The following is a 23,975-nucleotide window of genomic DNA, read 5'->3' as shown; positions in this document are numbered from 1 at the left end:
AGATAAATAATTAACTATGAAAATTCGGCAACATCAGAAACTACAATCACTTTTTTTATATGGATCAGAAATGTAGGACATTTTTATCACATGTAATGATATTTTCAGTGTTACTATGATAATGAAGGTCAATAAATTATGACTCATTACTCACTTGCTAGGAAATGTGCTGACCATAGAAACATCTCAGGTGATGGCTGAGGGGTTGTTGAAAATGTTGCCATGTTGAAGGTGATGGATTTCCTTCAAAAAAAGACTTTGTGAATGGACTTTTGCACTGAGAGTATTAAGTGGGTAATCCACACTTACTCCTACTAAACTGTACTTGATTTGTAACATGTAAAACGTGCTCCAAATCTCAAACAAGAATAAAAAAAGCAAAGTTACCACAGCTAACCAGCCCAGCTCTGTTAGAGGGAGGAGTGATTGGAAGGTTAACAAACACTTGTAAATGCAGTTTTGCCTTCACAGTGGGAACTGAGCAGCATTGCTTGGCAACTGGTGAGATTCCAGCTGTCCCCATTGGAAAAAGATGTGTGTGCAGCCTAAAAAGAGAGTCCTGACTGTCAGCAGGTGATTCTGCACTTCTGCCCTGGTTTGAGCCACTGCCAGCTGCTGCTGCTGGGGGGTTTCAATCACCCCACACTCTGGGCTCACAGGGGCTCTTTACACCCCTCAAAGTGATGACTAAACTCAGTGGCACCTTAGAATGTTCCAGAGGAGGTAACAAAGGTGGTGGTGACTCAGAAGATAAAACTTCATGAAGTTTGCCATGAAAAATGACTATTTAATTTTCTGTCTGTCAAATAGGTTTACATGGCTGTTCCAGCACAGGAGCCTCTTGGGAAACTTCAATGAAAAGTACTGAGACCACCAAACAAATTAATTTCTACTCCATTTTTAGAGTGCACAATCCTTCTGACAGTCCCTTTGCAGCCCAGCTGTAATGCACCTGTAATCTGTGACATAAAGAGTATTAAATATTAAACAATCTCTTCTTCATCTATCTTGATTGCTGTATTTCACAATTTAGACATGCTACATTCTTGCTAAATCCTTACAGGGTCCATTTATGGTTGTAAGCACATTCTGCTTCCTGTGAGGTATTTGAAAGTGCTTGTTATCCAATCAAGTTGTTCTTTCTGTGCAGTAAAATTGACTCTTGGAAACTTGAGCTTAACCCTGGTAGCATTTCTTTAAATGAGAAAATTTTCAAGATGTCTGTTCAAAACTAAATTTTCTAAGTCATTTGTACTCCTTAAAAAATAAAAAAGATCAATGTACTTTGACAGGAGTGTTCTTACTTGATCATCCAATCACTATAATTTTTGATACAAAGTTTTTTTGATTAATTTTTTTTTCTGGACAAAAACAATTTTCAGAAACACAAGTTTTACAGCTCCTTCAAATCTTACCTTATTTCCCAAGATTTTTAACTTCTTCCTTTTTAACACAGTGTCACCATGCCTAATGGCACAGTCAATACTTTTAAGAGTAAGCAAAGCTGTAAATACCTGTATTTGGGGGAAGTTTGAGCAGGAGATCAGAGCATACCTGTGTCTTTGTGGTGATGGACTCAGTGGCTGCAGTGAGGTTTTTTCCCCATTTCTGTAGGAAGCTGCACATAACAGCACACTCAGAAAAACCCACCAGATAGAAGAAGGAACATTCCTGTTGTGTTTTGCAGAAAAATTAATTTTGATTGGCAGATTTAAGAAGGTCATATTGATTTAATTAGAAGTTGTATTCACTCCTTCTACTGTTGTTGTATGAAGATTACTCAGATTTTTTTGTGCAATTTTAATCTTCCTGTTTTCTGGGAAAACTTAAGATGGTGAGAAAAGACAGACCCAATTATCTATCAAGCACTTGCATAATCCTAAAATATACCTCTCTGTAAGTATATAATGACAGTGTGCACTTTAAAATAAATTCTCCTAGCAGTAACAAAGCTGGGGATTTGATAAGTCTCACAGTCCAATTTCATGTGAGCAGGAAGAGACAATTTGTCACAGTCAAGTGATCTTAGGACCTGCTGTCTTTATTTTCTTAAAATATGAAGTATAAAAATTTAATGCTGTAATTTTATGGAGATGTTCCTTACTCAATTCACAGGGATTTAAATACAGCAAAGTAGCAGTGTATAATCCTTTTTGTGAAAAGAGTTTTGAAGTAAAACCACCTACATTGAAGTAACTGCCAGTCCTTGGAAGTTAGAGAAAAATGCAGAGGTAAGTGCATGAAAAAAAACTTCAGTTATTTTATACATATGAGCTCAGAATTCTTGGGGTTTTTTTTCCCCCCTCTTCTTCTCTGCAAAGTGGACTCTGGATTGCAACTGATTTAGTCATAAGAGTGAATTAAGCACATAAGAATTTGGGTTGCAAGGGATGATTTTGGCTCCCTGTCAGACTTCTGTACTTGCTTTTTCCAGTCTCCAGCCTCATTTGTATGCTTTACACAGGACACAAAGCATGGGCTGGGTGGGATTTGGGACAGAATTAACAAACATGCTTGTACTGCTCTTTATGCCTCTCAGGCAGGGGAAGTGTTCTGCATCTGCTAAGCCAGTGTAAACAATGCAGGCAGTAAATAAATGGCACATAAAGATTTTGGAATAAATATAGCTGTGTGATTAACCTTTTATCTTTGCTGATGCAGGCTGTGAAAATGGGCAAACTGAATTTGGAGCATGCCTGTGCTCCCTGTCAGATCCCTGGCCCTCCCTGCCCAGGCTGCAGTTTGGGGGATGCCTGCAGCACTCACCTGTTCATCAGCCCCTTGCTCTGCAGCCCTGCCAGCTCCTCTCACAGACACATTTTCCTGAGGTTCCTTCCAGTGGCCCTGAAATGAGTCTCCAAACCTGAGGGGTGTTGGTGGGATTGGGTGTGCTGCCCTCTCTTTGTGTGCTCATTTTCATGGATGAAAGGGAAGAGTGTTCTCTAGAAGTGATTTGACCAGAATAGGAAAGTGCAAAGTTTCTACTTAGATGTGATTTACTTTTCCTGCTGTTGCTGTACTCAAGCTAAGATTTTGTCCTAAACTTTTAACTTTAATTTATAGCAAGAAAAGTGACTTCTTATATTCCTGTGGTTCTTCCAGTCCATCTTGCATGCTGACAAGTGAGCCATGACACCCATATATCCTGAACAATTAGATTTCCTTTTCCAGTGCAGCACTTCCAAAAAATGCCCTTGAAAACCTGGATGATGATCATGCCACTCCATGCTGTACATCACTCTGTGTTGCCTGTGCCCAAGTATTCAAATGTTGCCTTACACGTGGTTGTTTAATTGCAGAAGATAATTTGGTGTGCATTTATTTAGCTTCTCTTTAAAATAACAAAGGAAGCTCTCTTACACTCTCCAATCACAGCAGCACAACAGAAATATTGCAGTGGATGGTCTGATATTTATGGCTTTTCTAGTGGCCAAACTATGCACATTCTGTTGCTTTTACGAAGTGTCTTCTATTGCAGTTTATGAAGAAAAGAAATTATCTTGGGAATCAGAAATTGATAATTAGCATCAACAGAAAATGCAATTATCCTTGCAAGATTAGACAGTTTGGAGAAGATTGGGTTTGTTAAGCCATGGAGTGATTTCAACCAGAAGAGGGGTACAGAATGTTGATTCCAGTCTCATGTTAGTTATCCTTTTCCCAACTTCCCAAAACAGTTGATACTAGCTGCAGAATTTAGATACAGACTTTGAACTCCTGCCTTGCAGAGATCCAGAAATGAAATGAGGCTCCCTTTCTGTGTTCAAATACTGACTGAGTGGGGAAAAAATTTATTGGATCAATCAATGCCAGTCCTTTTGTTTAGTTCTTTCCTGTTTTCACATTTTATTGTTCTTGAAAGCTTTTCTCCCCCTTTATTACTCTATTCCAAACACCTGCAGCTCCACTCTATGTGATGTCTTCTGCCAAATACCTCTATATGTCCAAATCATTACTGGAAATATTAGTTAGGGCTGCTGCATTCTAATGGTGACATGGTGATGTCCCTGTGCTTTGATGAGAACATGATATTGGGACAGCACTGAGGGGCAGGGAGGAGAGGGCTGCTGCCAGCTGGGTGCCAAAAAACTGAGAACTCCTTCCACAAAGGAGAGCAAGGCTGATTTCATGTTATGGCTGCTTATTTGTAGTTGCCTTAAAGCACTGTGCAAATGCCTGCAACTTCAAAATGTTCCAGGAAGTTGAGTTTATTTATTTATTTATTTATTTATTTATTTATTTATTTATTTATTTATTTGGGGGTTGGGTGGTGAAATTAGGGCAATAGAGATTCAGAGAAAGTTTCATTTAGCATTTTATGTGGTGTACAGTGGTTTAGAGAAGGACCATCTGGTTACTTGGGCAGAAATGACTTAGCCACACACTCTTCAATTAATTTTTTTTTTTGTGCAGGTGAGTGAAGCAAACTCATCAGACCCTGATTCATGACTGTGTCTATCCCTGACCAGCACAGCACTTTAGCTCTCCCTCTTGAGTGTGTCAGGGGCTGGAGGAGCTGTGTCCTGCTAGAGGTGACCATTGGCTGCCTGCAAGCCTTGAACACTGCTGACAGTCCTAGGAGTGTGAAAGGTCTCAGGTTTGGGAAAAAAATAAAAATCTTTGCTTTAGCTATTGTGGAGACAGTAGTGCCCTAAGGGTAAATCACTGCTTTGGAGGCCAGGCAATGCTGATTATATTATTTCCTCAGGAGTTAGCTGGGAGTGCCTATTTGAACTAGATCAGTGGCTTCAGAGGAGCTCTGTTATTAGATGATGCCTGGGAATGTGCCCTGCAGTCTGAAATGGATGCTGCTGCTTGGGACAGCTGCCAGATTGTTTTAAACAGCTAGAGCAGAAATAATAATAAAAAAAAATCTTTGCAATGCCTCATGTATTTTAAATATTGTTAAATAGTTTTAGTTGCACAAGTGGAAGAGGAAACCAGCTAGGTAATTTGCTGATAGGAAAATCCTGTATGGAATGATCAGTCAGCTCTTGTATGAGCTTGTTGCTGAGCAACTACACAAGTAAACTTCCACTTCTCACTAAATTTTCCAGATCTCATTAGATTCAACAAATAAAATTATCTTCAAAACACAGAAGAAAACCTTGCAGTATGGAAAATATATTCTTCCACGTGCTCTGGGACATCCCCTGGGCTCAGCTGTCCTGGCTGTGTCCCCTCCCAGCCCCTTGGAGCACACTCAACACTGGAGGGATTTCTCCAGGTGGTGATAACAATATTCCTAAACAACATTTTTAAAACTGAGATTTATACAGTGAAACTTGAATTGCAACCCTTTTTTTCCCTGAACTTACAGAACAAATCTTAGGATGGTTGGAAATACCTGTTTCACACAGAAACAGAATGCAGTAAATGTTCAGAAAGTATCAAAAAGATACATGGAAATGGTTGGTGTTCTACTCTGAGTGTCTGAAGAACAAAATGCAGTGCACTCCTGTTTGAGGCTTATAAAACTGACTCAGGAGCAGTGATGATGCCTGACAAGGTGGCAGAGGTGTTGTCCAAAGCCCAGCAAGTGTTGCAAGCCAGCACCACCAGATATGGTTGAGGTCATGGTGCTTTTCCATGCAGGCAGCTGGTAAATTGGTGGAATTTAACCGGTTGAAATTAATTTGTCTCTCTTGGCAATTATATCCTGGATAGGGATGGCTCGTGTCTGCAAAGTCTAGGTTGGAAACCAGATCTTCTCAAGGCGAAGGTCCAGTAGTGCCTCACATCTGGCACAGCTGGGGAGGCCTGCAGCAGACACAGGCTGGTGACCCTGAGCATCCTCAGTGACTGATTTCCCCCCCTTAGCAGGGCAGTTCCTTTTCTCCTCTTGGGGAAGGCACAGACATGGGCTGGCTGTGCTCCTCTTCCAAGGGGAAGATGCTGTGGAGCTGCTGCACTTGAGCTGCATTTACAATTCCTGCATTTTACACTTCAGTGGCTCTCATTTAATCTCAAAATTAGGCAGCTCCTTAGAGAACAATTACATTTGCTGGAATAGTCATTTACTAATGCATCTACCAGCATTTGCACAGGGTGCAGTTTACAAACACTTCCTTCAGGAAATGTTTTTAGGCTATTCAAGTCATTTTCAGGTTGTGCACTTAATGGAATAATTTGCTTTATCACCCAAGGATCCTGAGGTGCTGAGGGGATATTTCATAGGTTTTCATAGCTCTTGCTGCTCAAATTACTTTTTTACTTCTACTGAGATGTGGGGTGTGAGTGCAGAGCCGTGGGAAAAGGAGACAAAATAATCACCTGATAAAATGTGACTCATGGGGACAGGTCCTGGAAACAGCACCCAGACCTTGCAGTGCCTGCCTCTTCCTCTTGTTAGCAACCAAATCAAACCATCAGGGTTTGCTGTGCTCACATTCCTACAGATAATTACATTTAACAGATTTTTCAAATGCAAGTCTTGAGGAAGAACTTCATTGCATTTGAGCTATTTCATTCTCCTATTTGTCTGAGACCAATCAAGCAGAGAGAACAGTGCTTTTGTTAATTCCCAGCCTAATTTATCTTCTCTATTTTCTATCTTCACCGGTTTCAATTTATTTCTTTCTTGGCTGCAGAGAACTGTGATGAACTTGCAGTGAAAAATCTGAAACCAAAGACAGCATTTAATCAAAACATTCAGCTTAATTCCCCTGATTTTACTTATTTCCTTAGATACCTGATATAGGAGTTTAAACGATGGAGCTAAATAACAGTGAAAGCAAATGATCTCAGGGAAAGTTCTGCGGATTCTCACAGCTCTTGTCTCGGGTTGATAGTATTTCATTAATTTCATTTGAGATCCTGTGTGACAGCATAATTATGATATAAGAGTCAGCTAGGTGGCATAAAATAATCTGCCAGTAAAGCCCCAAAGACAAGGTCACTTAGAGTACAAGTGTCTTCAAAATTATGTTTCTGGAACAAGTGTTCCAGCTACAGAAAAAAATAAAACAAGTAACATTTTAATTTTTGACACCACCTCTAGCAGATGCAAAGCAGCTCACCAAAATGAACTACAGCACTTTAAAAAGCCATTAATGTTAATTTAGATTTCATTTCTGTTTATGTGGGACAATATTAAAAATCAGCTGTTTACATTTCTAGAAAATACAGTAAATTGTTTAAAAAATTAATTATTGCAAGGGTTTTTTAAATTAGAATAAATATTTGTGTCTGTTTTCTGACAAAAAGTGTATGGTTGCATCTCCTGCCTTCTTGCAGGAGATAATGTATTTTATTTTGATCAGGATGAATTTTGAGAAGGTCTCCTAGATTACTTTTTATTTATGTTTGTCTTTATATCTGTGTGTGTGATGCTATAAACCACAAATAAACATATATGGACCCTTTGAAGGAGGGAATGGTTTCCCCTTTTGAGCTTTCTGGGTTTTGTTTTGTTCTTATTTTTTGGCCTTGAGCTGGACTCTGCACTTCACTGAGAAATTGAAATAGAATTATGTGTAATTCATTAATTAAATCATTGTGTAATGGTCAATTGTTTCAGTTTCTTTGAAATAGAAAAAGCCTGTCTTCCTGTAAAAAGCAAAGAACTCAAGGCAAGGAAGTAACCTGTTTTCTATTCTGCACCAGAGCAGTGAATGACACTCTTTCCTGATCCTGAACTGGCAGAAGTGTTGTGTACAGATGAAGTTAGATGGTGGGGATCATTCAGTGCAACTACAGTAATGCCTTCCTGGAAAAGGCAAAATCCTTCTGTAAAATGGGACCTGGTTTAGCTGAGATTCAGTTCTACAGATGGTTTAAGGTTTGGGGGATAACTGGTGTTTTCAATATTAACTATTACCTTTGAAATATGCTGATTGCCTGGAGTTGACGTAGAAAAGTAAAACAATTTGATCACAACCTCTTTCCCTTCTGTGCCCCTCAAACCCTACAAAGCAAACAATCACCACCTTCTCCCAGCTGTGCAGGCAGTGTGAGACCCAATCTGCTGAAAGACAGAAAGTTTTCTCTTTAATTCTCATTTATTTTCTCATTAATGTCACAGGAGCAGGGACCTGATTCCTTCTTCTCCCAGTTTGTTTCTATGCTTTATGGGCAACTCTATGGTCAATTATTTGGTTTATCTTCTATTAATAAAGACTTATAAATAGCAAGAAAAGACTAGTAATAAAGAGAATTGCTTTACTTGTGCTTGTGGTCTTTGTATTTTAATTGGAATTACCAGCTTTAATTGTGAATCCTAGTTTAGGGATGTTATATCCTTTTTTCTCATTTGCAAAGGAATTGCATTCTCCCAATTTTTTGATAGATACTGAGATGATATTATCCTTGATTCTATCCCAGCTCCTGTTTTTATATGCAATATAAACAGCACCCACCCTGGTACACACCAGTGATCACAGAGTGTGCCTGCACAGTAGATCAGATTTCCTACTTCACTTGGCCACTCAGGTGAAGTGGGTTCAGTGCTGCTGGGTTTGTTGCTCATTTTGACCACTTTCTGTACATCTGATCCTGCAGTTCCAGATGCACTTTCCAATTTCTTTCACAGTGAGCAGCTCTGGGAAGAACAGGGTCAGCTCCCCATGCAGAGCTGTCCTTTGGGTGCTCTTTGTGCCCTGGCTGTGTCTGATGAGCCTTGGGTGCTCCCAATGAGGAGGAGTTTCATTTTGGTTTTGGCTCCTTTTGCTTGCCTGAGTTTCTGCCAGTCTTGGTGAAGTTTTGCATTTGAGGCACCATTTCATGTTTTCCTCATTTCAGTGCAATTTCAGCTTTTTAAGTCTGCCATCTTTCTTCTAAGAACCCCACACTGTTCTGAGGGGTTTCCACCCCTACACCTCCTGAGCATACAATATTGCAGTGCAGGTTGCTCATCGTCCTGTCTTCTCCATTTCTGGGTGTTTGTTGTCCTTTTATAATTTATTTTTTATTGCTGATAATAAAATGCCTTGCTTACTGTCTTTCCCCAAGTTCCTCATACACTTTCCTTGTCAGTGCCTTCACTTAGCACTAGACATTGCAGTTCCTCTGTTGCATGCTTAAGATATGAGAATCCTTATTAAATTGGACATTTTGTTAAGCAGATCAAATTAAGTTCATTTGTTATGAATTGTTTTCACTGTGCATTGAAAAAAAAAAAATTGCTGCTTCTGCATAGACTCAAAAGCTGACTCTGTGTCCTCTGCAACTCCAAAGCACTTCACAGTTATTGCTGTTTTAATTTGACACTTGGGCTTGTTTTTAATCCTCTGACTTTGCACTCAGGCTTTCAAAAGTGGGCAGAGGGTTTGTTTTGTTTTGTTTTTTTGGTTTTTTTTTTTACTTCTCTAAATTTTCTGAATACTGTATTTGATTTTAATTGATCTATGGAAATTTAAAACCCTTGACCAGACTCAAGGTCATAGACTCTGAAATCCATACACATGTCAAAAATATTGGCAGTTTCCCATTAGTGAGCAGCTTTCAGCAGCTGGTGCTGTGCTGCTGGCAGGAAAGGCCACACAAACAGGGATACAGCTGCTCTCTATCCCTCAAGAAATATGTTTATATCCAACATCAAAAGGTGCAAGAGATGTAGATTAATGGTAGTGGTAATTTCCCACACACTTTCATTTATTTTATCTGCTCACTTTTATTTCCAGTAAAGGATATACATGGAGAAACCCTCTTATGCTAATCTAGTTTCTTCAGTGCTTTATATCTTGGTACAAATATATTTTAAAGTGGGAAATGCAATGGCATTTGCCATGAGTGAAATTGCAAAGACCACACACACAGGTGCCACTGGTGTGGGAAGGTTTGTCAGGTTGATTCCTTTCAGCACCCTCAATGCTACTGTTTTAATGGATATCTTCCAAATATATTCCCATTTCAGAGCTTAGCTGTTGTCTTCCAGTTCTTTATAACTGAATGGGAAGTCATTTTGCATCAGTGGATTTAGGTTATTGTCTGTAGTAATGGAACTGTCTTTTTTTCAATTTAGCAAAATACCATTAGGAATTAATTTATGACCCAGCTGCATTATCGATTCATAGAGGTTTGGAGGAGTGTTGCAGTCTGGGTATTCTTTCCAGCAAAGTTCTAAAGATAATTTTTAAAGCACAGACACTTTGCTCCTCTGTTGCACTGTAATTCATATATATAAATGGATTTAGGGAACGTGTTTTTACTGGAGGTGCTAAGGTAGCAAAATGTACAATTACCAATAACAACGTGACACTGGAGGCAATTTTGCAGGAAATGGAAAAAAGGATGATTACTTTAAAGTAGCATGAGTAAAATCCTGCCATCCCTTTGTACAGATGTCAGATCCTGGGAGGTAATTCTGCTTGACTGTAGATTAGAAATAGGTAAAAGAGCCCAAACCAAAGAAATGTCCATGTGGTACAGTGCTAGACTGGGTTGGAAATGTTTCATTTGTGAAGGACAAGGTGTTGTTTAGTGGTAATGTTACATTTCTTTAAGCTCCTTATTTTGTTTTTTACTTCATCAGCATGTAAGTGGAAGTGGGAGCTCCTTCAGGAGTTGCAGCAGGTTTCTCAGAGTGGAGGAAGCATTGCTGCTTTTGGAGAAAGGAGAGCTCTCAGCCCTTTTGTCTTCAAAGGCTTTTATCTCTTCTGTTTTGTCTGTCTGTGAAATTACCCCACTCTTCAGCTGAGAAGGAAATATTTCCTGGTGTGCTTTGTGCATCCTGAAGGATGGATCCACACTTTGCAAACTGCTGTTCTGTCTCTCTGCTCTTGGGATCCCAGTTGTGTGCATGCAGTGTGTGCAGTGGGGCTCTGCCCAGAGCTGTGAGCAGCTCCCTGGGGCCAGGCAATGCCTTACACCACATTTAACATTTAACTCAAGAGTCATCTACAGTGGCAGGATTTCTGCCAGTGCCCACTGGCTCCTGATGCCCAAGGAGCTGGGTTGATTTATGCTCAGCACCTGGCCCCGTGCTGCTGCTCCAAATCCTTTTTGTGGGGATTGTGATCTGGATGTTAATTCATCAAAGCTGGGATTCACAGGTCACAGTGTTACAGCCAAGCTGGGGGAGCCTCATAAAGAAGGGTTCATTCATCTTGTGAGGCTGCATGTAAATATTCTGTGTTCTGGAGCTTTGGCTGGGCAGACTGTATTATCCCATTAATCATTTTGTGAGGAGCTGTGTGTTGTTGTTGTCTCCTCTCAAGGATAGACAGGCATTCACCACTCCTGTGATCAATAAATGAGTTATTGGTAGTGCCTGTAAACTGAGGGAGCAGCCCTGCTGGCTGTGCTTTTGCTGGCTGCCTTCTGCAGCTGCACAGAAGCTGTAAGAGCTGCCTGAAATGCAACCTGCTGCATTTGGGAAATCTAATTTCAAAAATAAATTGAGTTTGGACTTAATGTCTTACTGGCTCTAAGCAGTGCTTTTCTCTCCTTTCTTTTAACCTCTCCAGGTATTGATTTTTAGCAGCAAAGTGTTTAAGGTTTGCTGTGCAGGCACCCAGCCCTTCCAGCCATGGAATCCTGCCCCTGCATTCCCTAGAGTTTCCAGGGAGTTTTCCTAGATTCTCTGCACCTTTACCCATGCTTTACATTAACCAAGTGGAAGTTCCTGTATGGCAATTTCATTTTCCTCATTGGTGATCTTTTTCCTACAGTGCTGTGAGATTGAGCTTAGCCAGATGGATAGGTGTCTTTCACATCTCTTACTTCTCCTTGCAAATTTTAACGAAAATGCAAACTGTCAAAATAACCTTAGAGATCTCAGAAAATGCTGATGAAATTCTTCTCATAGAAACAACAGAGGAAATCAGAGTTCCAAAATAAATGCCACCCAGAGATCCTTAATGTACTCAAATATGAAAAGAGCACTTACACTGAGAAAGGAAAAATGTTACAATCAAGTCTGAGTAAACTGATAAATAATGAATACAGACAAAAACCTTGGGAAATGTCTGAGAAATAGCTGACAACATGCAGTAGCTCCTTTTCCTCTAATGCAAGTTTAAAACATTTCTGACATAGATGGTTTTTTCTACTGAAAATTTAGTGTTCTGGGACAATGATTTTTGGTAATGTAGTGGATGTTTAGTGCAGCCTTTCACAATGGACAATATGTGCTTTATGTGTTGAGCTGAAGAGATATGCTTTGTGTTGCTGCTTTACTCATTTATTTATTTTTAGGTATTAAGAAAGCCTGTATTGTATGTTGAATTTAACAGTGATAAAGTTGTCAAGTTGTCTGCATTCTTTATTCTGAGGGACTTTGTTGGTTTGGAGGATTTCTTTTTGTGAGTTGATGGAGGGGTTCTTTTTCCCTTCTTGCTTCCACAGCAGTTTATATAAATCAGTTCAGAAGAGTAAGCTGCTGGAGAAGATGTCCCAGCAGGAGGTTAATTGTGTCCACACAAAATAAAACCTGAAGGATAAATGCCTTGTGTTTGTAGAGCTCCCATTTGTGGGCACTAGATTGTTCCTGCTCTGAAATTTGATCACTGGGCTGTAACCCAGGCTGAATGAAAAGGAAAGGATTTTTCTTCTCAGTCATTTCTGGCCAGAGCTGACTCCAGCTTGTCCCTTTGGTGGCTGAGATGATCAGGACATGCTGATGAAATTTATCTGTCCTGGCTCATTTTATCTGTAGAACTGTCTGGGACATGTGTTCTTCCATCCCTACACTGCAGCTGAGGGGAGCAGGGCAGTTTGGTGAGGCAGCCCCTTCCTGCCCAGTGATTTTACAGACAGCTTTCACATTTATCAGATGTCCTTTTTTCCCCTTGTACTTGTGATTTGACATTTAAAGGCCATATTGTCTGAATTAGGGAGATCACTGGGCACTGGAATGAGAAATGAGCTGAAAGAGAAATTGATCAGTAATTAGGAAGGTTAATCCACTCATGCCAGAGCCTGAGATTCATCCTGATGTACTGCTATTCAGTTAGTGTAGATATAAATACAGCAAGTTGGAAAAAAGTCTCAGAAGTAAGTCCTAGTTACCATGACATGGATTGGGATCTTTAGGCTTCCCAACAGGAATAGATATTTAGCAGAATTCAAATTCTATTTGTTGCATAAATTCTCTAATTTTATTTCATGCTCATTTTTCAGCTACAGAGTATCTGCTGTCTGAGTTGTATCCACATCTTCCCGACCATAACCCCATAAAAATCCATCTTAAAGAGCTAAAAATAGAGGGAGAGAATGTCAGTCATCCACCTTCCCTTTGCCTTGTTGAGGAACTGTCTCCATTGCAGAAATTAGATTTCAAGCAGAAATGCAGGCATATTTTTTAACAATTATTTCCTACAGTTTGGCCTGCTAAATATAAATGTAGAGATGCATTATGACAAGAATATTTCTCCTAAGTGTGTCAGAAGTGTGTGGTTCTGTATATGAAATTAAAGTAGCCCTTGGCAAGCTGTCTGCATGGCTGTGATAAGGGAACCCATGGAAATCTTAGCAGACAGTGTGGGCAGTCTGAGGAGTCCCTGCTGCCCACAGACACGACCTTGCAGTGTTTCCTCACTCTCTTCCTGTTCATTTGCTGCAGAGTTCAGCTCCAAATGAAACATTTAATTGGAACAATCAAGCAGCAGAGGGAGCAGCCCAAGGAGTTGGTTTTTTGGGCTGGGTAAGTGTCACTAAAGAACAGCATCCCCTGTCCTGCTCCCAGGGCTGGGCTGCTGCCACAGGTGTCACTGGCACTGAAAATTCACCTCAGACACCAGTGCCTTGCACTGCTCTCTGCCAGCCTCTCAGCTTTCTGACTAGGGAATAGGTTTCTTTAGGTCCTCAGGTAATTCTCAGCCCAGAAATAGATTGAACTGTGTGCAGAAGGATGCACAGATTCCACCTGGAGACAAAACCAAGGACAGACCTCCAGGTGAAGGGGGCAGCATGGAAAACACATGGAGCCTTGAAGGGGGGGCTGCCACACCTCCCCAAGGCAGGAGGATGTGAAATGACAGTGCTGGCAAATCACTGTGAGAGGCACAGTGAGCAGAAAGGGCAGCAAGAGCACAACCCCCACTGGGAGTTAGTGACCATGCACACCTCAGGTGAGCCTGGAATGCCTCCTCTCATCCTTCTCAGAGGTCCATAAACTTCAGTATTGCTGCTCTCAATTACATCTGTTATTTGTGCTCTGCACAGCCTGCAATGGTGTCACCTTGATGGAAAAAAAAATAGACTAAAACTGGTGTAAGGAGAAACAAGGCTACAAATTTTTATCACTTAGGAAGGCTCAAAGGAGGCAGAAAGAAAGCTAGGAAACAGAAAAAAGTAATTTTCAGAGTTTACACCAAAATGAGAAAATTAATGATTCTGCTTGTTTACCCCACAGATATCAAAAGAGACAGGAAATATTAGAATAAGAAATTGTTCTAGGAGGATAACTTGACCATTTTGTGGAAATCTTAGGCCTTGGGATGTTGGCATCATCAGTTTCTCTTCATTGATGTGAAACCTGGAGTAGAAGCCATGCAGGGAAGGATTGAAGTCTAGTCTTCAATGACTCTGCCTGGACTGATCTGGCCCCTGGAAGCTGATATTTGCAGTAGGAAAAAGTGTAGTCAAATTGTCTGGATAGGGACCTGTACCAGTTTAGCCATAGAAGCAGAGTTAACAGGCCAGGCAGACACTCAGCTGCAGGGAGCAATCAAAGGGAAAACATTTCCAAGGTTAAAAATAAATAAATACATAAATCAGGTCTTGAGTGTAATTGCAAGCTAAATACCACTCAGTACTTATAAGTCACAATCAGTGCTTCTAAATGCCACCTTAACCTGAGTCAAGGGCAGGAAGATGAAGAAAGATCTCAAAAAATTCTCCCAATAACCAGTTCAAAAGACTTGTGTTTGGAGGGCATGTATTCATCTTGCACAGCAGATAAGCTGATTAGATTTGCATCAAAGTGTGGTGTTAATACAGCAAAGGCCAAATGTGAATTCTAAGTGAAGCAGAGAAAAGGAAAAGAAGTTCATGGCACTTGAGATGCTAGAGGGATCTTAGAGGTGATGTGTTCTTTTTAAAGCTTAAGTGAAAGAAAAAACTTAGACTGGTCTTGACTCCCTCTTCACATCACCCTCCCCCTCTGCTGGTGTTTGTGGTGTAGGGACTGATTCAGGTGTGTAGGAGCAAACTGCTTTGATTTCAGTCTGTCCATATCCTAGGAGAGGGCAGGGAATGCCTGCAGGTGCACTGGCAGCTTCTCCAAAAATCAGTGCTCAGGGCAGGGTGATGTGGTGCCTGATTTCCTCTTACAAGGCAATGAAAGCAAGTGAAGGCAGAAGGAATCACTGCTTTTGAAGCAGTCACACATAAACCAGTGAAACCTGTGGAATTTAGCTGGGATGAATGTATGAGTGCATGTGCACAGAGTTTGTTGCTTTGTAGCTGGACCACTTCCAGAGAGTTTTATTAACTCCTTTGGGGCAGAAAAGGAAAAAGCATTTTAGAAATGAAACTCAGTCTTTCCAAGTGAAATATTCCCCAGAACCTGCTCCTCCTTGGTGCTGTGTTTTGGAACACAGTTTGTGGAATTCAGACAGTTTCAAAAGAAGTCCTTCAGCCTAGGGAAAGCAGCATTTCAGACTCACTTGGCTTTGGGCATCTTGCTCCAGAGCAAAGGATGCTGTGCTGCATCCTCTTCAAGTCTCCACCTCTCTGCTGAGACTTGGTTTCACTTGCCACTAGCTGGATTTCTTCATGGAGAGGTCACTGCAGGTAATTTATATGGAATTCTGCATGGCTGAGTGGTATTGAACCTGCTTACTCTCTCAGAATGGCACTAATGGACATTTTATGTTGCAGTATATTGTAGAAAACAGTGGACAAAGCTGGAACTGTGGTGAACTGTCACTGACAGAACTGGTTTATAACAGTAGCTGGGTAAACTGAAAACTGAATTTTTCTTTAAGTGCTCCCTTTCAAAGAACATGATATTTTTCCTTTATCAGAAATGTGCTAGCTTGCCATAAAGTCGAATGCAAGAATGACTGGAACAGTTCTCACAAATGTAGTTTACCTGATAACAACCCTCATGGTTAAGAGACACAAAAGGCATCATTGGCTTAAAAAATTGGCATTGTGAGATTGTTAATCATTCACTTGCAGGCAGTGTATCCCAAGAGGAAATACATTTGAGAAACCTGGCCTGCCCTTTTGGCTCTGCTCTTTACCTGCTGATTATCTGTCTCATTTTTCTTCCTGATCTGAAATAAGCCCCCAGCCCAGCCTGCTTGTATTGCAGAGTATTTTGGGTGACCAGACGCCTCATCTTTGTGGGGTGGGAGTTTGGTGAGTCTGGGGAGGGAAAGGAGCAGCCCCTGATGTGTTGCTCCTGCTGACCCTCCCTGAGCAGCAGCTCACAGTCAAATTCAAAGCAGAAATTATTCCTGGCATGCCACCCAGCAGATGCAATTTGATTTGATTCAAACTAATTGAAACAAGATAATTTAGTTTTGGTTTCCTATAAAACTACATATTATTAAAACCAGTATTTTCCTAAACCTGTATTTTTCATGCCCTTTTGAGACTACCTAAAAACAGATGCCAAACAAAATGAAGAGAAAATAAAAAGTGAAGAGAATAAAAAGTGGTTCCATTTATTGAGAGCAGATGAAGCTCCCCAGTGGCTACACTCAAAAATAGATGTGTCACAGGTTTTCACACTTTTATAAATTTGGTCCATTTGCATATTGGGGGTTAACCTTCCAATTACAGCTTCACTTAATGAGGTAATTTATCCCAAGTTTGCTGCCTTTGATGTGTCCTTGATTCCCAGCCCAGAGAGGAATTGTTGAGTCTGACTGAAATGTGAAGACATTAGCTAACACTATATATGGAGTTTAGAGTTACACACTAAAGAATTACAGGATTACAAATATATGAAAAATCTACAAGCCAAAATCCAAACTACCATTTGGTAGTTGCAAAAACATGAAATAATGGTGTCTTGGTAGAGGCTTGCTGTTCTGCTGTCTTCTCCTTCTGTGTGTTAGTTCTCCAAATGTTTTAGTCTTACCTGCAAATGTTTAAAGATAATTTAATTAGCAGCAAGGGCTTCTCTCTAGGAAAATCCCATGCAATTTTATTAAGGTGGAAAATGGAAAAGGATAAAGATCAAGACTATAATTTTTAATTCAGTATCACGCTCTCCAGTGTCTCATTATCCTCCCTGTAAATGATTCATAGCCAATAATTGTCTGTGAAGAACAAATGACTCCCCTGTTCCCAAATCTCCCACACTTATCCTTGAGATACCTTTGTTCTGGATTGAGACTTTCCCCCACTAAATCTGCACAAATGTCTCTTTCTCCTTGGCTGTTAAAGGCAGAAGAGATGAAGCAGAATGTGACCTCTGCTCCTTCCCTGAGGCTGGGGAACCCTCAGGCAGGGTTTGCACTAACAGAGCCCTTGAGGAGCCACCAAGATCCACCCAGGAGCAGATTCGAAAGCCCTGTGACCCTCAGGGCTGTTGTAACACTTGTGAGAATCAGTCTGTGAGGTGATTTCTTAAACTCAGCCTGGGGAGACAGGCTGTGCTTGGCACTTCCCTCCCATGCAGGGAAATCCCCCTGTGCTCTTGGCACCTTGAAAAGGGCTTTTTCTAGATCTTTCCTCTGTGTTTTCTGGTCCTCCTGGCCCATGGATGCCTAGAATAAATTCTGCTCCTTCATACTTCAGACACTGTGAGGTAAATCTGCTCTGTCCTGGCTCAGCCAGGGTCGATGAGGATTTGTAGTTCAGAAACAGATGGGAGCCTTTCCCCAAACCCAGTGAGAGGAGTTTCAATGAAGAGCCTTGCAGTGTGTGCCAGGCTGCTTGTGTCCTGCTGTGACAAATCACTGTGGGCACTGTGCTGCTCACCTGGCACAGCATTTCTGGCAGGTGGGTTCTGAAATGGGGGTTGAGGGTGTCTCCAGTTCCTTCAGCAGGGCACTGTCTGCACTTGAAATTGCTTTGCAAAGAGTCAGCATGGGAGCTGTAGCCACTCTGCAGTGCTGCCTTCAGGCTGTCAGTGCTTTTCTGTCCCCCACATGCTCCCACCTTTGAGATGGGTTTGCTGCATGAGGAACTGCACATCATAAATATCTCTGTTTGCCATCTCACTGCAAACTGTATTTCATGCTCTCTTTTCCACATGGATACCAGCTCCTCCTCATTCTAACACTCATTTCATCCAACTTTTTGCCTCTCCTCCTGAGAAATTATTTCCTTGCTTGTTCAAGGATTTTTTATCCCGTTTTATCCTACATATATACACATACATATACACATATGTGGATTATGTATTACATTTTCTGTGTGTTTCTGTATAGTAACACTGTTCTGTGCTTTGGGCTTGATGGTTTAACAGCACAGTGACCCAGGGCACTGCTGAGTGCTCTTGTGTGGCCCTGGGAGAGAAGAGGGGCTGCATGGGCTCCCATTCCTCTCCTTTGGAGTGCTGTGGCTCTCTGGATGTCCTGCTCCTGTGAGTGCTGAAATGCACTGCTCAGGCTGCCCTTCAGAGCTCTTACTTACAGACTCCTTTGTTCCTGTGCAAATCTGAGGTTGCAGCTGAAGAGCAACACAGGAAAAGCAATAAATATGTTTTCTAGGGGTTACAGGCACCAAGATGTCCATAAGCATCTTTAAGAGCTCCTGCAGGTCTCCTGGAGTAGGGAGGCAAATTACTGCCTCATTCAAATGTCTAGAGTGCTCAGTAACTCTTTGTTGAGCAGGTAAATCTGAATGGTTGGTGCTATCTTAGGTGTACAGGGGGGTTCTCCCTTCCATTGCTATTCCCTTAAACTGCTAGAGTTTCCTTCCTCCTGCTGCTGAAGACCACGTGCTGTTTTTCCTTATTGAAAGCTGCAATAAACTTATGTCAAGTATATTTCCTTATAAGTAGGAAACACTCAAATTGTCTTAAATTAGATTTTTCTAATTAGAGGGGGAAAAAAGGGGGGTTGTATAAAGACTCTGTGTGCAGAGAAAAAATTAATTACTGCTCCATTTCTTTCCAGAAAGAATCATACATGCATTTTAGTTGATCTGTGCTGTTTATGCTCACCCATGTTCATGGTCACCTCCTGCACCAGCTCTGCTATTCCAGGAGCTCCTGCAGCTGCAGGACCCTCATTCCAAAAGCACCTCAGGAAAAGTGGCCTGGAAGTAGCCTGGGGCTTTGTGCTCACTGAATAACCTTTTGTTCCTGCCTGGTGTGTGGTTTCTAATTTCAAATTTATTGCATTGAAAAATTAATTCATTTTCAATCAGAAGTACAAGCCTTACTAAACAACAATTAAAAGCTGTTGCCTAATTAGACATTATCAAGAATGCTGGGTATCAGTTTTTCATGTCAATTTTTCTGTTTTAATTATAACAAGACTGTGATTATAGATTTCATCACATTTGTCAGATGTGATGGCTTTTAATTGTGCGTCATAAAATAGTATTTTGGTTTGTTAAAAGAGATGGCCTGAAAATATGAGTTGTAATTTGTAGATGTTTGGAGCTAGGTAATGTATTAATAGCAACATCCTAACCATGAATGCTTCAAATATATAATTGTAAGTGGACACAAAGAACACGGGCATGAAAGGAATCACCTTTAATGTTATGAAGTCAAGCACCTAAAAATCTGGAAAATGGTACAGCTAAACCATTTCTGTAAACTACATTTTCCCTTTTTTAAGGCAAATAGAAAGGAGCAGGTAAATAGGAGAAAAATATGCCAGTGCTGGAGGTTTTTGTAGTTTTACAGCTGCCAAATAGTTTATTTGGTATATAGAGCACTGATCTGTTGGTGGAGGAAAGAAGAAAGCGTGTCAAATAATTTCATTTTGAAATTGGGTGTTTTGCCTTGTTTCTTGCAGAATGTGGAAGGTGAGCACTGAGTGGGAAGGTGCATAGATATGAATATATATGTATATATGTATAAATACTGAGTTTCTAATGATAGATACTCTGGGGAGAGATGGGGGAATGAGTGCAGGGGCTCAGATTATCCCATTCTTGAGACTGCTGTCATGGAGGTGCAGTAAGTTTGAGGAGCATTTGGAAAAGAAAGCTCAAGTGCAGTTGGTATGGAATACATTTGTCCAGTCTAAGAACAGCTGCAGTACTTCAGATAATGCTGCCTTTTCCCTCATTTTCTTATCAGCTTCTTGTTTCCCCATATGCTGAAAGCTGTGTCATCTCCTTCTTGGGGAATGGATCATGCAGTGATCTTTTCTGCTTCATTGCAAAGTCACTAAGTCAAATTAAACAGTCTTTATGTTAAATAGCCACAAATTAATGCATATGACTCTGTGCTGAAGCCGGTGAAGAGCAATTGCATCAAAGAGTACTTTTTGCAAAATTATTTATTATTGTTATTATTTATCTGCTTCTGCAGAGCACTGGTGTCTAGACTGGGTTTGAACTGAGTAGGAAATCTGCAATACTGCTGGAAACCATGCACATAAAGGCAGATTTTAATTCTGCAGTTCTCTGTTTCAAACTGCTTTTTCTTGCACTGCACCACAGGAAAGAGACCTCTATGCAAGAGTCATTCAAATACAGTCAAAAACAGATGGAAGCACATTGTAATGAAAAATCAACACACACATTTCAGATTTTTGTTGGAGAGCACTGTCCACTGTGAGTACAATATTAGACACTTCTGTGTGCAGTTCCTAAACAGGGCTTGACAGGGCAGGTGTGGGTGTTTCAAGCTGATGCTTCAGTGGCAAGTTTTTCATCATGTTCTACTGCACAAAGCTCATTTCTTTTCCTTGTCCTCCTCTTTTTTCCCCCCTTCCTGCACCTTGCCCCTATGCCATCATTTATTGTTTATTTTAAGATTCAAATCTCAGCTGCCCTGTGGGTGTTAGTATTCTGTTAATGTTTTTAGCCCTCCCAAACTCAGCTGAACTTAAGCCAGGTTCAAGTCCAAGCAGGGACAATGCACAGATTTGAGTCATTTTGCAGTAGGTGCACAAAGCATGGCACAGTGCTGCCAATTTATGGGAAGTGCTCAGGAATTGTCTTGGAGCATGGCAGCCCCAGCAGCTCTCCTGGGGGCTGGTGGCTTGGTTCATTTGTGCTTGCTGCCACACAGGTAATTAGATGCTCACTCAGAAAATGCTTTTGTTTCCTTGTTAAGCAGTGGTAATGTACTCAAGGATGAAAATCGCTTTTGAGACTGAAACAATAAAACACTTTTAGACTTTCAGATGCTGTTGCATTTGAAAAATATTAATTCTGATGCAGCAATAGGAAGCTGTGTTTTGGAGGGGGTTTTGTAGGCTTTTCAAATAGTATGAAAAATAATAAAAGGATGTACAGTTTCTTTTCTGTTACATTTTTCAGTCATCTACCTCTTTACCAGGATGCTGCATGTGGAGCATGTGGCCATTTTGCATTTTGCATTTGGAAAGGTTTTATTGTAAAGATGAGTTTCCTGCTGTGGTTACTGCTGTATGCACAAAGACATGAATTTACAGTTGCTCCCATTCCTGTGGCTACAAAAAATCAAAGTGGGAGAACTCTCACTGTGCCAGTCAAGTAATAGAAAGAAAGATGGCAAAGTTAAGTTTAAGCAAGTTGGAGAGCCCAAGGCAGAAGTTCCCTCTGCTTTTGGAAAGGAGAAGGAGATTTTGTTGGTGCCTTGGTTAGCCATGATGGTTTTGTGCAGTAGTGCTGTGCTTACTCTGATCAAATGGCCTTCACACACATATCCCCTGTCACTGTGCATTTTTACAGACTGGCTGATCAAAGCAGCTCTTCTGAATGTTACATTTCTGAGAAATCTGTTTACATCCTCTTGGTTCAGGTAAGTTCAGTGCGCTGGAGAAACTAAAAACGTAATTTACATTTTTCAGAGACTGTTTTTTTATCATGTATTTTATTTCCACCTCAGCTGTGAATGTTGTTTATTTTACCTTAAGGACTGTGTAACCTGGCAGGGTTTGGTGCTGAAGTAAACCCCCTGGGGCCAAAGCTCCCCATGGTTAGCTGCAGGTGGTTTGGGGTTTATGGGCAGAGCTGGGGAACCTGGCTCTGTGGTTTGTGGTGTCCTGGTGTGTGTTTGCCTGTGGGGTGAATGCAGCAGCCCAGGAAGGAGCCTGTGTCCCATCCCACTGCAGCATCCCCCAGCAGAGATGCAATGCCTGCTCTCTCTCTTTTGAGATCTTTCTCTTCGGTGCCACAACAGGTAATCCAGCCAACATCAAAGCCTCATCCCAGTTAAGCTCTGATGTATATTTCTCATTAACCACCTCTTAGGAATATTACACCTGCTACAAAGGCTCCTTTTATGTATGAAATAATTGGGTCATGGTTCTTAATTTTTTTCTTGTTCAAGATAGATAAATGAAATGGAAGCAAGTTAATTGAACTTGAAGCTTTTCTTAGGTGTTCTGTTCCAAGAAGTAACTGCAGTCAGTGTTGGTGCAGCCCAGCAGCTGAGTGTGCAGGATGACCTGTGGGGAGGGAAGGTACCAGTGTGGGTCAGAATCCTGCTGTTCCTGGAGTGCAGACTTGACTCAGCTTTCCTCCACTTCAAAAACAGAGCCAGCCTTCAGGCTCCTCTTCTCTCTGTCTGCAGAAGGGATGTGTATAAACAAATATGTGGGTGTTTATACATTATGGAACAGTTCCACTGGGAAAGGTTGGTGAATCAGAACCATCTGAATTTTGCAAATGAATGTCCTGACATAAATTTGTTGGAGGCAGTTACCCTGCCTGTTAAAACCAGCCTCTGCTACACACCCCTTCTGCTCTGAGGTTGGAAGGTGGTCCTCCCCCTGCCCCCTCTGATCAGGGCTCAGAAAGACTCTCCATGGCTCCTGGATCCAGGGAAAGAGCAGTTTGCTCATCTGTAGCCAGAGGAGAATCGTTCCAAACTTTTGTTGTGACTGCAAAATTTTTAATATATTAAAGAAATAATTTCAGAAGATTGACTGACTGTGTTGTGGTAAGTGTCCTGAGGAAATGCAGTATGCATGCAGGACCAGGCACAGCTAATGGTTCTCGTGCTGTAATGCTCTCTGGGTGTTACTCAGACACCACTTTCCAGGAGCAGAGTAGTTTGGGCTATGTGTGCCACTCTAACTTCAGTTCTGGGCAGTGCTAGGAGGGCTCCAGGGCTGAGCACTCAATGAAGATGGGTGAAATATTCAGACCTGCCTCGGCTCCTAAGCTGGGGTGGTGGGGAGTGGTTTATTCCTTCAATTCTTTACTTGCTTCCACTGGCTCTGGGTGGGGAGTGGTTTATTCCTTCAGTTCCTCATGTGCTTCCACTGGCTCTGGGTGGGGAGTGGTTTATTCCTTCAGTTCTTCATGTGCTTCCACTGGCTCTGGGTGGGGAGTGGTTTATCCCTTCAGTTCTTCATGTGCTTCCACTGGCTCTGGGTGGGGAGTGGTTTATTCCTTCAGTTCTTCATGTGCTTCCACTGGCTCTGGGTGGGGAGTGGTTTATTCCTTCAGTCCCACACTTGCTTCCACGTGGCTCTGGAGTGACCAAGGCTTGTGCTGAGCCCCAGGAGCAGTGTGCACAGGCCTGGGTCAGGATGGGGAGTGGGTCAGGTCAGAACTGTGACAGCCGATCTCTGGAGAGGCTGTGCAGAGCTTTGCTTCTGGCACCCAGCAATGACCTCCCTCAGCAGGCAGTGATTTCTGGCTTGAGGGGTTAATTCAGCCTGGCCTTAGCCCCTGAGCCAGCTGCTGAATTTGGGCTTCCAAAATTCGTGTTTGCCTCTCCTTTTCTCTTGGCTGGATGCAAAGAAAAGCTCATCAAGCTTGGGTTCTCCTCATAAACCACTCCTAGGCAGCACATTTCCTACCTTTATTAGTCTCATTTAAATAACAAAAAGATTATTCCTGGCAGTGAGCACAGCTTATAGTAAACAGCTTTTGCTTTAATGCTTTGTTGAACAAGAAACAACATAATTATTTGCTTATACAGAAACATGCATACTGTTGTATTGAATCACTCCTTGTGCTGGTGATGGGTGCAGGTTCATGCCCCTAGTTAGTTCTCTGAATACTGATAA

This window comes from Erithacus rubecula, assembly GCF_903797595.1.
Source record: "Erithacus rubecula genome assembly, chromosome: 9".
NCBI lineage: Eukaryota > Metazoa > Chordata > Aves > Passeriformes > Muscicapidae > Erithacus > Erithacus rubecula.
This window is presented reverse-complemented; position numbering follows the sequence as displayed.